This window comes from Perognathus longimembris, chromosome 6 (assembly GCF_023159225.1).
Source record: "Perognathus longimembris pacificus isolate PPM17 chromosome 6, ASM2315922v1, whole genome shotgun sequence".
In the NCBI taxonomy this organism is placed as follows: Eukaryota; Metazoa; Chordata; class Mammalia; order Rodentia; family Heteromyidae; genus Perognathus; species Perognathus longimembris.
Window position 1 is genome coordinate 3,880,931 of NC_063166.1, and position 16,249 is coordinate 3,897,179.

Genomic DNA, 16,249 nt, shown 5'->3' on the forward strand with positions numbered 1-16,249 from the left:
GAAGGCTTGGCGCCCAGGTGCAGGAAGGTGACTCCCTTCATCTCACCTGGGAACAGTTTGAAGATACATAACATCACAAGCCTGGATCCATACACTCTCGCTAAAAGCCAGCTTGTGTGACTACAGAGAGCAGCCTACAGGTGCGCGGGGTGGTGGCAGGGGTTGGTCTAAAGGCAGAGGAATGTCCGGAGAGCTTTGCTTGTCCTTCACGTAAGCACGCGGCTCTGGGGCAGCAGCGTCTGGACACCTCACATTTGTAGGTTTTTATCTGAGCAGCTAGTAGCTCGAATTTGCATACAAATCACTCATCGATTCTTTCTATAAATATTCGTCGAGTGCTTAATTTGTGCCCAAACTGCAAAGACAAAGGGGAGATGAGAACTCGACACTCTTGACTTTGATCACGCGTGTGTTGGATTAAAAAACGATACTTAAATTATAAATAAAAGCTAAGAGATGCAGGCGATTCCAATGGCTCAGTGCAAGGTGAAGTCAGACATTTAATCCAGACAAGGGACGTTCTAGGAACTGTTGCGAAGAGACAGAAAGAAGCATCTTCTACTGGAGAGGTTTTTTTTTTTTTTTTTTTCCTTTTCCTTTTGAGAAGGATTTTGGTGGGAAAAGATCACACCTGAATCTTACTGGTTAGACATAAAGAAGATAAAGACACTATTGCTTTTATGATGCTTTCTCAAGAGCCTGGTTAGACAGTACAGCTTTCCTCTTGCCATATAAACATCCCAAAAAAGAAAAAAAAACCCAAATAGCTGTTTGTACACGTGGACTTCGTTGCTATGAACAAGTAAAATCTTGTTTTCTGCTCCCGCTGTCATTAGATAGTTGACAGATTTGGGAATGGGATGTAACAAGATGCCGGTAGTTAACCCACGGCAAATTCTCCTGTCCAACGGACAAACCAGTCACCTGTGGATTCCTATCAAACTGTGTACTTGGGGAAACAAATTGAGGAGTGAACGGTACAAACCTTGTATTTCTATAATTGAGCCAGATCTTCAACATGCATTGCAAAAAGTTGAGCCATTTATACAACATGACACCATTTTCCTTTCCTCCTTTTTTTCCCCTGCCTTTTTCATTCTTTCTTCCCTCTTTCCCTCCCCCCTCCCTCTTTCCCTCCCTCCTCCCTCCCTCCCTCCCACCTCCCTCCTCCTTCCTTCCTCCTTCCCTTCCTTTCTTCTTTCCTACAGAAGAATGCCTATGCTTGAAAAATATTTCTTCCAAACCCCAGGTATCATTCTGAAAATCACCAAGGTAACTTACTGCAGCACCGAGAGTAACTCTCTTCTTTCTCTGTCAGATGTCACTTTTAAGTAGAAGCTGCAAATGACAAGAATCCATTTGGAGAAAAGACAAACTTGCACATTTGGCAAGTCGACAGCCGAGGAAAAGAAGGAGGAAAAGCAGAAAGCTATATTTTTATAAAGATCTTTGAAACAGGAAGGCCCTCCGCTTGAGGGATGACATGGAGTACTGAGTCTGAGCAAGAGAAGGTGATTTGGGGTGCAAATATAGAGTCATCAGATGATGGCCTTGGGAATGTGGTAGATTCTCTCTCCTGACATGGAAACTCCGCTTCCAGAATCACATTTGCCTACAGACATCTCAGTTAGCAAAACAGCGCAGACAAATTGGGAAGTAGTCAGAAGAAATGGGACCCAGTGATGAAGACACCAAGGAGCAAAGTCGGTGAGCAATCACGCGCAAGCGTGGAGATCTGGCCAAGTATCAGTGCTACAAATGAATAAGTGCTGGAAAATACCAATATCAAAACAGGGCATGCGGGATAATAGTAGAAAGCGCATTTCTTTTTCCCATAAGTGATGATAGTGGCATTAGGTTGGGAAGTGAAAGGTCAAATACAATGAGGACTAAAAGCATCCATTGAGTTGAGGCTGAGCATGGTGGCACATGCCTATAATCCCAGCACTGCCAGGATGAAACAGGAGGATTGTGAGTGCAGGACCAGCTTGTTTTGAATAGGAAGTAAGGAACTGAAAACCATAGAGATGAGCGGTGACTTTAGTGAGCTCTGTTTTCTGGAATAAGTGGAGTTCAGACCCAGATGAAGCCGATGGAGGGATGAGTAGGCAGTGAGTTGTAGAAATCAAGCTGAAGCTGTTGAGGACATGCAAAGCAGACGTGGGTAAGTGGAGCAAAAGCAGCATGGGCGAATATCTGTGACAAGGGTGACGGTTGTTTTCCACTTTTCTGTAAAAGAAAAAAAAAACAATTTAATGGGGGAGTGATGGAATTCCACATCAATAAAAAGATATAGAAATTTGGCGGAAGTTGCTAATGAAAGAATTTCAAGAGATCGAGTGGTGGGATCTTTCAAGCCAAGGAAGAAACACAAAGCCAGAAGGAAGGCAGGGCAGGACACGCAGAGAGGAAGTCAGTGGCTCTTACTGATGCTCTGAGATTGCAGATGTTCCCAGGGATCTTAACCGGCAGAAAAGCTTTAAAAAAAATAATCAGTCAAATCTGCTCTTATTTAAGCTCAGAAATAGAAAGAAACCTGGAGAGTGGAGTGAAAAGCAATCTGGTTATGTGGATGTAGATGGGACAAGAGCGATTGCTTATGCTCAGAAATGGAGCCACCGGAATGCCATTGTGTGAGCGCTCCCAGGCCTCCTTCCTTGCCCTCTTCCGTCGTCTTTCCTTGTTTCAACCAGCGCCATAGCATTTCACAGAGTACCTCTCACACCTTGGCAGAGCATCCATATTTTAAATTCAGCACAGAGGGAGGAATATTCCATCACCGTGGCTGAGATCGCTTAAGGAAACCCAGGGCTGCGAATGTGCTATCGGTGTAATTGTAGCACAAATGGTTTCCCGGCCTGTGCTTAGGAGTAAGGCGAGGAGTTGACATAATTAGGGCCCTGCGGCCTGCTTGATGTCCTTCATGTTGGCTTTTCCTTACTTCTCACTCACTAGTTCCAACTGTAGAAATCCTCCCGACCACATTTATTCCACAGAGGAAGACAACCTGGAGAGCTTAATGTACTGGCGGCTCTGTCTTTATTAACTCAGGCAATGCAAGGTTGCTGCTGCTGATAAAAAAACCAGCCTTCCCCTGTGTGCCTGAGCCGCCCTGCTCCACACATGTACACTCAGACACTTACACTTACATACTCATATTTCCTTCCTATCCTTATGAGAACAAGTGTAATTATTATTGTAGGGAGGGGAAAAAAAACCCAGCTTTTATAGACTTAATAGTGGTTTTTTGTTGTTGTTTTTTTTCCCAAAGATGGATGAACAGCAGGAAGCAAAACAAGAGGAGGACGGGAGGAGGCAGGCAGGAGGGGAAGGCTTTCTGAAGACTGCTCACTGGGGATTCAAACTCAGGGCTTTGCGGCGCGGGCTCTGAAGCTCTGCTTTGTCCACCCGCACATCGCTAATGAAGAGGGATGCAGCCGGGGCCCGGGCCCTGTGGTGTCCTATTCTCTGTAGGGAGTCAAAGGGAAGCAACTTCTGAAACAGACATTGAAGGAGCAGCGACGCAGAGCCCTGGCTCCCCTTCGCACTGGGGCCCAGCTCACTACAAAGCCAGCATCGACATCGCGGGGCTTTCAAAACAAGCTATCGACTGGATGTCATGTTGTCTCCAGCCGTCACCTCGCCGGCTGTCATCACGGGCACACAAAGGGTGGATCTGAGTTCCAGCTTGGAATCAGGATGCTGTTAAGGAGAGTCTGGTTTGCATCGCTCAGCATCTGGTGAAGAAATTTTCTTACACAGATTTCCCAAGGCCCCCTTCTCAAATATAAGATAGTCATACTATCTGTGTGTGGTTTGTTGGTATCTCTCTCTCTCTCTCTTCTGTGAACACGAAGGAGAGGATTCTTTGGAGTCCAGGAGTAGCTGTCCTTTTAGAGAAAAAAAGAAGACATGGAAATCTGACACTCTGCGCATGAAGTTGGAAAGGCTGGGAAATACTCAGAAACCCGGGCTCACACTGAAGCCCGAGGAGCCCCGCGTGCCAACTGCATTCTCCATATGGTGCTTCTGTGGGGCGGCTGAAGGTCTGAGCTCGAGCAACCTGAACACATCCAACGGCGGTTCTAACTGGGCTTCAGAAACCACACATCCACCTGCCTGAAAGACAGCTGCAACCTCCATACCGATACATCTTTTATTGGTCATTTTAATTCATTCAATGGGCATTTAGTTAGTCCCTACAGTGTATCATGCACTGAAGTGCACTGTAGACATGAACACATATCGCCCTGGTGTGCAAGCATTTTACAGTGCACTGAAGAACAGTGATAACAAGGTGGGCCCCGGGACTAGCCCTAGGCCGTCCAGAGCACAGGGGGCCCCCATCTAGTGAGGAATGGCAGGGAGGCGAGAGTTAGAGATGACAAAGGCCACCTTTCCTAAGTGGTTGGGTCGACGTCAACTTTGGGGTGAGGCGTGAGCCGGGTGTAAAAGTGTCCGTCCTCCATCGAGGCCGTCATCAGATGTAAAGCCGGAGCTTCAGGTCTGCAGGGTGGATCTGCAGTCGGAGTAGTCCAGAGAGACGTGTGCCACCTGGAGAGCCTGGATCCGTCAATTCAGTTCACGCTATGCCTCTCTTCTCCCGTCTGTCGAATTGATCTGAGGTTCAGAAACATTGCGCAGGAGGTGACACGCTTATTCTCCCAAGGGACCTGTGATGTCGATCTCCTGGAGATAGCATGACTGGCAACCAACTCCTCCATGTCACCAACACCTGCATTGGCCTGCGTTACCGTCCTAGGGCTAAACAAATGTTCAGGGACTAAACCAAGGTCTGTCTGGTGGAAGCTGGTTTCCTCCCAGAAGTGCAGAGACCCAGTGTGATGTCACAAGTATCCAAATGCACGTCATTCCTGCCTTGCCAGCCCAGATCCTGGATAAACGATGGAGCACCTTTATTTGAGGCTTTATCTTTGCCCCTTCCGATTCCTTACAATAGAAAAGGACAGATACCCTCCTCAAACCCTTTCATGATATACCTGCTTGAAAAAAGTATTCTCCGGCCGATATCTTATTAGGCCTCACTCTCCTTTTATGATTATGGACCCAAGTTCAAACTCAAACTTACAGTTATGGGTTTGCACACAAATTTCCCTGTGGGTGTGAAAACCTGGATAATGAATACTTGATTTTCTTGCATTTAAAGCGAACACACAACAGATTACACACATCTCTGTGATACTAGGCTGATAAAATCTTCCTCCCTCTCACTATCAGAAAATTAAGAAGGGAATTTTAGTTTTCACAAAACTGTTGTCTGAAAGCTTACCTTTCCTTGTAGACCAGACCACCCCTAACTGGAATCAGTAGGGAAGTATAAGGGCTACATTATCTGTGTGAACACATATGTAACGATTATATACACAGAGCCAGACAAATATGTTTTAACAATGTAGCTTCCGTGCTTTGTGTGTCATTAGAAAAGCCTGCAACTGGGCTGGGGATATAGCCTAGTGGCAAGAGTGCCTGCCTCGGATACACGAGGCCCTAGGTTCGATTCCCCAGCACCACATATACAGAAAACGGCCAGAAGCGGCGCTGTGGCTCAAGTGGCGGAGTGCTAGCCTTGAGCGGGAAGAAGCCAGGAACAGTGCTCAGGCCCTGAGTCCAAGGCCCAGGACTGGCCAAAAAAAAAAAAAAAAAAGCCTGCAACTGGCCCAGACAGTGCTTCAGCATGGATACAGTGCAGCTGGAACCACCTCCCGGCCATAGCTGGGTTGAACTCTGTGTAAGGTGCATGGAAGCAATGAGTTCAGAGTCTACCCAGGTTTCAGCGCAGATCACTTTCTCTGTGGTGCTCCCACAAGTGGTTTTCTGAGAGTCGTGGGCTGGCTCGGCACCTGGTGGAGGGAATCTCTAGACGCTCCTGTCCCCTGAGGTTTATGCTCAAGGCCTGAATACTTTTTTGCTTTACTAAGAGGAAAAGAATTTTCCTTCAGCTTCCAAGACATGAATTGTCACTCTCCGGGTAAGAATTACATGTGTAAATCCTCCTGTTTCCGTGTACTGCCCGCTCTGTGAGGCCTGTTTCCTGCTTTAGGATTGGCATTGGTCTGGAGGGGACCAAATCCCTCTGGGAAACAATGTGGCCTCGTTGCACAAGGGCTGGCTGAGGGTGATATTCTCTTTAAAAAAAGAAGAGGGCTGGGGATATAGCCTAGTGGCAAGAGTGCCTGCCTCGGATACACGAGGCCCTATGTTCGATTCCCTAGCACCACATATACAGAAAACGGCCAGAAGCGGCGCTGTGGCTCAAGTGGCAGAGTGCTAGCCTTGAGCAAAAGGAAGCCAGGGACAGTGCTCAGGCCCTGAGTCCAAGGCCCAGGACTGGCCAAAAAAACAAAAAAAAAAGAAGAGAGTTCTGACTGATGTTCACCCATTCTGTTTTTACCTGTCTCTGGTTTTCCTGTGTGTGTGTGTGTGTGTGCGTGTGTGTCCGTGTGTGTGTGCGTGTGTGTGCGTGGTGGGGGCCTGCACACCTGTGCTGGTGGCCTTTGGAGGCCCCCCTGTCACTGCAGCCCGGGGCTTGCACTTGTGCAATGACAGACACGTGCGGGGACAGGAACCTTCCAGTTCTCCTGTCAGCTGCGTCTGGGGTTTTCTTTTTGAGCAGCCGTCTGACAGATCTCACCGCCGGCCTGGCATGAGCCGGGCGGCGCGCAGGCAGGTGGGGTGTGGAGACTGACTGCGGGGAGAGGCCCAGCGAGCTCGGTCTCCGGCGCTCCCCCCGCTGGGGCTCCTCCGCTGGGGTACGTCACCAGTCACCAGGGCAGATCTTTAATGGAGGGGCGGCAGGGAGCACCCGCAGAGTCCACCCCACTGCAGAAGGGACTGTCGGGAACGGTCGTGACAATGACCAGCTACAGCTCGAAAGCCCCCCACGGCCCACTGAGGTACCACAGCACCCCGGGGCCACGGGGGGGGGCGGAGGGTCTCCAAGCCCACCCTCGCTCCCCAGCCGGTCTCTGTGCCAGAACCTTCCAGCCACACCCACAAGGACACTTCCCAGTGATTTACAGATAGCCAGGGAAGGCGTCTTTTCTTCATGGTTAAAGAAAAAAGAACACTTGGCAGAGTTGCACTGGACAAGCAGAATAGAAGCAGCTCTAGTAGGTATAAAATAAAGGACACTGGTGAGCCCCCAGCCCAGACATTGCTTGACATGGAGTCTCGGGACTCTGGTATTTTTGCCCAGGCTGGCAGTGGATCACGATCCCCTGGCTTCTGCTTCCCAAAGACTCAGGGTTCTAGACGCGAGCCACTACACTGGGGCGGCATGAATGTCTTTTAAGTGCACTCATCAGGAAGTTTTATCTTTCTATATCTAAAAGGGAAAGCCCACCTGCTCTTCTACTGTGTGCCGAGGTCAAGTTTCCCACGGAAATATTCCTAACAGCCAGGTTGTTTTGTGTTTGCTGTTCTGGTAGGTTCTCATGCTGGAAGCCAGGCCGGTCTTGATCTCAGGATCCACCTGCCTGAGTCTCCCCAGTTGCTGAGATTACAGGTGTTTACTAGCGTGCCCGGCTCGGCTTTCTAACCACACATTCCCTTGGGAAGTCTCCCTCCTCCTTCCTAGATTCCTTCCGCCTCTGTCACGATACCAGAAAGTTATTCTGCAGGATATGACAACATTGGTCTCCTATGCTTCTGCAACGAAGAGCAATGAAGGAGACGAATGCTTAATTATTTCCAAACAAAATAGAAAATCCCGAGGAAGGAAAGAAAGAAATCAAGATGGATTCTCGGTTCCTAGGATGTGGGCATCAGCTCACAGAGATGATGAGGTTGACTTAGCTTGGTTTCATGCACTTCGGGACTGCCAGATCTCAGGCCTGCAAGCCATCCAGATTAGAAAAAGGAGGCTAGTGCATACAAGCAAATGCCTTAAAGGAGTTACACAAACATGACTCGCACATGACATTTTGAGTCAGCCTACCTTTCAGCTTGGACTATTACTTATTTTTTTTTTTTGCAGAAACACAACCCCTTTGCATGTTTTCTCTCATCTCAAACTGTACACCATCTTATCTACCCCCTCGTGGCTTCTAGAAGAACAGAATACCATTGGGTTAAAAAAAAAAACCTGTAAAAAAATGTGAGTATTTCCACCATGCTCTGATTATGTGGAAATGATATGACATTATCTCTTTGGGCTATAGAGCAGAAAATCACTCCTGATCTACCGATAGTGGCCCTTATTAAATCAAACCGGCAAAACTCAGGTCAACATTAGCCTGGTTGAGCTGTGAATCTTCTTTTCATTTTTTAAAATTGTTTGGCGGCAGTGGGGTTTGAACTCAGGGCTTTATGCTGGCTAAACAAATGCTCTATCATTTAAGCCATACTCCTTTCCTGTTGGTTTTCAGTCATTTTTAGATAATGTCTTCTGTGTTTGTTTGTTTTTCCACTCTGGATCAACATGGACCATTACTTATGCTTCCTGCACAGCCGGAATTACAAGCATGAACCCTCACACTAGTTTATTTTGTTGTTGTTAAGATGGGGTTTTACTAAGTGGTTGCCCAAACTAGCTTCAGATGTATGCTCAGCTCCCCAAGTTCGTTGGACTAAAGGCAGAAGCCATGGTGACAGGCAGTTATTCTTTAGAAATGGTAGTTATAATGCCATTTCCTACAACCTTTCACAATTAAATTTCCCTTTTCAGTAACTTTTGGTTGATATCAAGCTTTTAAAAAAAAACCTGTTTTAGAAAAAAAAATATATTAGCAATTTTGAAATTGGAAATTTTGTAAAGTCCTTTCAGAGCCCATTTGAAGGAGAAGAACGTAATTCGTATGTCTGACTTCTGATAGATTCACATCTCATGAAGATAGAGTCTCTCTGCTGCCCAGACCATCCTTGAACTTGTGGCCCGTACAAGCCTCCTTCATGAGCCTCAGAGGTAGCTGAGGTTACAGAAGTGAACCAACCACCCCTGGCTTGAACAGATTTGCTCCCTCAAATGAGGAGACACACTTCGCTTCCTCAGCACCCTACATCCAGACCAACGCGATCACCGTCAGAGCACGCCTGCACACTGCGGAACAGTAGCCCCTCTGTACATCACCTTTACAATAACAGTAAAAAATACGTACAAGGTAAAACCCCAGGAAGAAGTCAGTGCCCTCAATTGTCTTTGAGGATGGAAGCTCTGGGGACAGTTTTAAAGGTTTTAAGCAGATGTTATCCCAATGCTCTGCTCACAGAACCAAACGTGATTCTTCTTTTCATTATTTTGCGTTATCATGTTCCCAGGAGAGCTTTCCCAGGATTGTTCCAGGTCTCTCTCTCTCTCTCTCTCTCTCTCTCTCTCTCTCTGTCTCTCTCTCTCTCTCTCTCTCTCTCTCTCTCTCTCTCTCTCTCTCTCTCTCTCTCTCTTTCTCTGTGGTTTATTCAGTCCGGGCATGTGAGAGGCAAGGTGTCCACACCCATCTTTAGTTTCCATCATCAGTACACTCTACCGTGTGTGACTGGCCCCTGGACGCTCCGTCTCTCTTGGTGGATACCCTGGGATTTGAAGGGAGACCACCTCTTTCTTACCTCAGACTGTCCTCCATGCAGGAGGAGGGGGTGGGGGAGGGGCTTGACTACCAGGCTGTGGGGATTGTTTGAGCAAGTTGCCCTGACCTCATTAGCTGCTCAGGGATTATGGCACAAATCAACACAAAGGGGCACTTATCCATCTATCTTTTGGTGGTGTACAGGAATCTGTATGCAGCCTAAGATTTGCCTAGGAAACTGTTTTCCTGACAAGGACTCGCTCATTGCCAGGGCATCTTTGCACCTGATTATGAAGATTTCCTTTTGCCGTTGCCCCTCGAGCTTTAATTACAGGATTGCGGTGTGTTCAAAACAACCCGCCAGATTTCTCCCTCTGACAAGAGGCGAAACACGTATTTCCTATCCGTGGCATGTCCTTTATCCCTCTTATTGATCTCCTAGGCAATTCTGGATCAATTTTATCTTCATATTTCAATGCCTCCTTGGTCTTCCTACCCTCTTATTTCTCTGAGCTCTTAGAACTCCGGTTTTTTCAATTGCTCCATCAGGTCATCCAATTAGGATTTGTGTGTGATCCTGGGAGGATGATTCGGAGGACTGTCTCTGATGCAAGTGGGAGCCCCAGAATTCTTCCTAGAGAGTTTCTATCTCAAGCCCGGCCTGGCTATAAGCTGTGGTACCACCATCAGCATTTGTGTAAAGGCAAAAGATGATTTGTTCAAATGGCAGCAAAAGGCCTCCTGCCTCTTAGCATCACGCCGTGTCCTCCCCGGGCAAGAGCCTCTTTCCATCTCTGCTACTGTGGGTGCCCTTCGTGAGATGGCACTGTCATGTTCCCCTGCCCCCCAAAGAACGCCCAAGCATGCTCGCAAGCAGCGAGTGGAGTAAGGCAAGGCACCGCTGCTCTGAATTCTCTTCTAAGAATGCATTCTTGTGATTTGGGAATGATACTAGCCCAGCTCCTCTGGGTGAGATTAAAAAGTAAGTAAGTAAGAAGTAAAAAGCAAAACAGCAATGACAAAAAGCTTCTAGTGACACCATCCCAGGCCAGGGTGCAGAATCTTTCAGGGGATGCTATCCTTCCAATAAGAAAAATCAAATAGGTGACACCTACTTGGAAAGCTCCTAATATGAATAGTCGGAATATTGGCAAGTGGGGGCATGACCCAAGACGCTGGCTTGTGCGAATGGTGAAATGCAAGCTTTCCGGGGGCTAGCCCTCGGCCGACTGCCATGTTCCTGCCCTTCCTGCCCACGTCAGTTCTCAGCCGTTCCTGTGACAGGCCTATCAAGTTCATGACCGTGCCTGTGGGCACAGAGGTCCAGTACGAAGCAGTTTGAAGCACTAAGCGCTCCTCTATTTACATGATTGTTGTTAGCTTTTCTGGGATGAAGGTTTGGGTTCAGGACCTAGTGCTCGCTCAGCTTTCTTGCTTGGGTTGGTTCTCTACCGCTCGAGCCACATTCTAGCCTGACTTTGTGCTGGTTATTACGGAGAAGTCTCAGAGTTCTTTCTGCTCAGGCTGGCTTCAAAATCAATCCTCTGGATCGTGGCTTCCCGTATAGCTAGAATTACCGGCGTGTGCCACTAGCAACCGGTGTGTGTATTCATTCACTCATTTTGATCGTTGATCCAGTAGGCAAACAGGTCTTCCCTGTCCTTCTCCAGTTCTGATTTCCGGTAGGAAAATGATACACCTCCGTAGAACTCCTCAGTGTTGTTCCAAGCATTCTCCCTTGGTGTTCAGGACTAGAAGCTACACATCCTGGATGGATGAGAGGTGAGCCTAATCCCCCTGGCAGCGCCCCATCTTCAGATTCACTCTGTGAATCAAATTCCTCCCCAGCGCTGCCCTGAAGGAATGGATCCCTTCAGTGCCACCATCTTCCTAACCTTGCCAGTCAGCCAAGTCCTACCCTTGCCCTGCCCGCCTCTGAGTGGCAGGGCCCTGAGCTCCAGCTGTCCCTTGTACCCCAGAAATCTGCAAAGCCAGGCTCAGCACTGAAGTTGTTCACAATGAGTCCAGCTCCTTGTGGGCGTGACTCCCTTCTCCACACAGCTGCAAAAGTTGGGGAAGAATCTTCACTTTGTTCACATGTTGGAAAAAAAAAAAATAACTGACGTTGACTTCCAAGAGGAATATCACTTCTGCAGCTGAAAAGTCCACATGTAAGTAAAAGCCAAAACCTTGAACTTCTCCCTTCATCCAACGTGGGTCCTGCACCAGTTTGGAAGTGGACGAGATGTTCGACTTCTTCGTTACTCTCTGGGAGCTGTGGACTCGAATTCATTTTCTGATCTCTCCAGAACTGAAGCCTGAAATAGGTCAATCTAACTCACCGCAACCCCGTGCCTTTTCTCCCTGTCTCTGACCACTGCCGCAATTCAGCGCTGATCGTATTCTTTTTAGATAACTCATTCTATTACAGAACTTCTCAGATCTAGGGAAATCACTCATTTCATCAATACTGTAACAGTTGGATTCCTACATTTAAATGTGGGTAAATTCAACTGAACATTTTCTTATGCCAGTACTCAGGGCCTAAGTGCTAGTCTCCGAGCTGCTTCTGCTCAAGTCTTGCACTCCACCATTTAAACCATAGCTCCACTTCCAGCCTTTTGGTAGTTTATTGGGGATAATAAGAATCTCATGGACTTTCCTGATTGGGCTGGCTTCCAACTACAAACCTCAGATCTCAGCCTCCTGAATAGCTAGGATGACAGGCATGAGCTACAGGCACTGGGTACTTAATTTTGTTGTGGGAGTTTTTAAAATTTATTTATGAAAAAATTCTTGCCTTCCAATAATTGGAGAAAAAAAGAATATTAAAAAAAGAGTAAATTCGTAGCCATCCAGTTGCAGTCATCTCTCTCCAGTATTTCTTACAGAAGAGTAAACATCTCTGAACAACAATGGACATGTCACAGGACTGATAGGGAGTTAATATGAATTTTCAAATTAATGCTTTGTGCACTAACTTGGGAAAAGTTTAGCATTTATCATTATCTCAGTGACCCTTTCAAAACCAAAACCATAATGCAGTCTCTGTCTTTGCGGTTTTTTGATACTTAGTGCTAGATAACCAAAGAGCCATTTTCAAGCTCTGTTGGACTCAGAGGAAGGAAGGTGTTAAGTACATGATGCAGTTACAATAACAAAGATGAAATGGTGTCAGGCCACAGAATGAGAACTAATCATTTTTGTGTTGTTTTTGTTAAGTAATCGCGGAAAAAAGACTGTGATGTGAGAATTATATTATCACATAAGATTCAGTGCATAATCTTTTGTGATAAGTGTGTTAAATTCATATTGCTGGCAGTAACTTATTTATAAGAAAATGACTTTTTCAGTCATGTGAAATACATTATGTCTCTCTCTTTGTCATATGGAAATTCTATTGTATTTAATAAATATATTTGTTTGCTGTTTAAAGATTTATAGAATCTGTAATCATATAGAATCTTTATGACCTTTGATGAACATATGTAATTAAGACAGACTGGCCTGTTAAAACTGGACATTTGTTAAAGATTCTTTTTAAAATGAGAAAAGATCTTACTGTAGTTTGAAAAGTACTACAGTATAATGTACTCATGATATAGAATGAGGAATTATAAAATATGATTGAAATATCCCATTTCTTTTATAATTTACCCTGTTTGTGTGTGGCTCATTCACATTGTAAAATTTAGTTTATAATGGATGACATTGATCAAGGTGCATTGTATTCTTAAACTGATTCATTGGATGGTAACTTCTTTGTACAATCATTTAAAGATAAAAATATAATTTAAAAAGATTTAGCTGGGGCTGGGAATATGGCCTAGTGGCAAGAGTGCTTGCCTCCTACACATGAAGCTCTTGGTTCGATTCCCCAGCACCACATATATGGAAAACGGCCAGAAGGGGCGCTGTGGCTCAGGTGGCACAGAGTGCTAGCCTTGAGCAGGAAGAAGCCAGGGAAGGTGCTCAGGCCCTGAGTCCAGGTTCCAGGACTGGCCAAAAAAAAAAAAAAAGACTTAGCATAGTCATTTCACATTGATTTAAAGATAAAAATCTTTACCTTTGAATATTTAAAAATATCTCCAATTGTACCTTTAAATATTTATGAATAATAAAAATGAAAGCAAAGAATGTTTTGAAAGACTTACATTAATGAAAATATTCATTTATGTTTTTTCTTCTTGAAGACTCAGATATCAAGACAAATGGCAATGAGAGGGAAGGGAAGGAAAGAGATAGAACAAGACAGAAGGGACAGTTGTTGATTCTAATCCTTTGCAGTGAGGGCGCCCTGAAGTTGAAATATTTGTGACATTTCCTGACTTCCAATTTCTCTCTGGATAACTCTAATCTCTTATGAGAAGGGGAGAAAGAGCCAATAGTTGTGGAACTCCACGCCCCCCCCCCCCCAAATGTCTATGGCATCGTTTGGATAAAGGTGACTTACCAGTTCTCTTCCCAAGGCCATATGTTCATGGTGGCCTAGATCTTTTCTGCTCTGACACAAAAATAAGAAATGGAAAAGGAGTATAGCGATGCTTAGCATGCATGATCCAGAGGAGGAAATAGTAAAGAATGTCAAAAGGAATCGTTCAAGACTTGTTTGGATGTGGAATGTCCATATTTGGTTATCCATCCTTGAACTTAGCCATGTTAGCATGTTATAAAGCAGCGAGGGCAATTACCACTGAGAGATATCACTAGGGAAAATAACAACAAATGTCTAGAAATTAGATTGTAAATGAAGGCGTCAACCACATGATAAAATACAGAATGAAAATAGGTCAGATCTAATTTTTTTAAGTAAGCATTCCACATTATAGAAATTGGTACACACGAACTATGAAAAATAAGAGCAAATGGCTCAACCACCTGTGATGCAGCTGAATTTAGATTGCTGTTCTTTTACATCATTAACTATATACGGAAGTCCTACGAGCAAACACACACTTATGACTAAAGTTCTTTGGAATTAGTCAGAGAGTTAATTATTATTTAATGAAGAAATTTTTTTTTTACATACTAACAAGGCACTTAACTCTCACAAAACCTTTTTTGCAATTTTTATTTGAATGTTAATTAAGTAGCTTACATGACGATTATGATTCTAATGAGATTCAAAATGATCATCTCGGCACTTCAGTCAGTACAACTGTTTGACCCATCCATTTTCTTTGAAATCATTGGGCCTACACAAGTATTTTGGAATTTATTTCCTGGCTCAGATCTCCTTTAAGTTTCAGTGCAGTGTTCCACTGGGGATTTAATCTAGATACCCAGGGATATTTAGAAGATTTTCACAGCATTTGAGAATTTCTGTTTCAGCATATCAGCAGAGCAAAATAAAGAGGAAGGCAGCGCAGGTTACAATGTTTCTGATGTTTCAAGCACTAAAGACTGATCATAGCAGGCAATTCCCTATTTTTCATTTGTTTTTGTAATCTTCCACAAGTTCCTTCTGCATTGTGCTTGACAAGAAGATTTGAATAACAATGGCATTTTAATTTCTCATCTCCCGTGAACCAACCCAGTGTCCTCATCTCCCTGGTTCCTCAGAGATGACTGGGGGTGATGAATTCATACTGCTTCTCAAGTCAGCTCTCGCTCTTCTCCACAGTCTGGCAATAACACCCACAATTTGAGTATTGAGGGGCTAGCTGTGAACGCGGAAATAGCATATGTATGGCCTTCTGGTGGAGAAAAAATAAAAATAGATAAAATGAATATTAATACCATGATTACCCCCCTCTCACACACACACACACAAAGAGAAGACAATGCTACAATGCTAAGGCGTTCTCTTCCTTTTCTCTGGTGACAGAGCGCACTTATCAGCAGATTTAGGCCCTAAATCTAATAAAGGTAAAGCTCTTATCACAAAGAAGAAACTGCAAGGAAAGAGAAGTTAGGTATTTTTTGATCTGCTACTACTGGGGCCAGCAGTAAGGAAAACTTTATCTCTGTAATCCATGCAATAGCACGCTACGCTACAGAGGCAACTTGAGTGGAAGAGCATGGTCTAGTGAGCACGAGGCCCCAAGTTCAGTCCCAGTGCCATGACAGATGATGGAGGATCACGAAAGGATGGTATAATGGCACACTAGTTTACTACTGCTCTTGGAGACATTCACTAGGGCATAATACAGGCTAACTTTCTTCAGTTTGTTTTTGAGAAGTATAGCAAAGGCTCGCCATCCCAGACACAACTTGGGCCTCAAGAACTCACTAATCAATTGGACGGTTAGTCTTCTATCTTTATACAAATGACCTCTGCACAGCCTGGTAAAAGTCTCTATGAAATCTAGCCACTAGGCTTTCAGCTTCTATGAGTTGGTTTTATTAGAGATGCAGCCCCTACTGTTAGAAAAGCTCTCAGTTTATTGCTACAGTCAGCAACATGTCTACAAAAACACTTAGCAGAATGACATAGCAGAACTGTTGCTAGTTTCCTTACCTTTTACTTTTTCTGTCCATAAATACGCTTCTCTCTTCTCCGTCTCTCTCATTAAATTGTCTATAGAACACTTATGTGTTTATTATAGGTGTACCAGTACAATATGTTACATATATGCATAAATAACATATACATTTAAGATTTTCTAGACTCCATTAGAATCAGGACAGGTGAGTTTTCGTTTGTTTTTTGTTGGTTGTGGGGCTTGAACTCTGGGTGCTGTCCCTGAGCTCTTCAGCTCAAAGCTAGTGCTGTACCACTTTGAGCC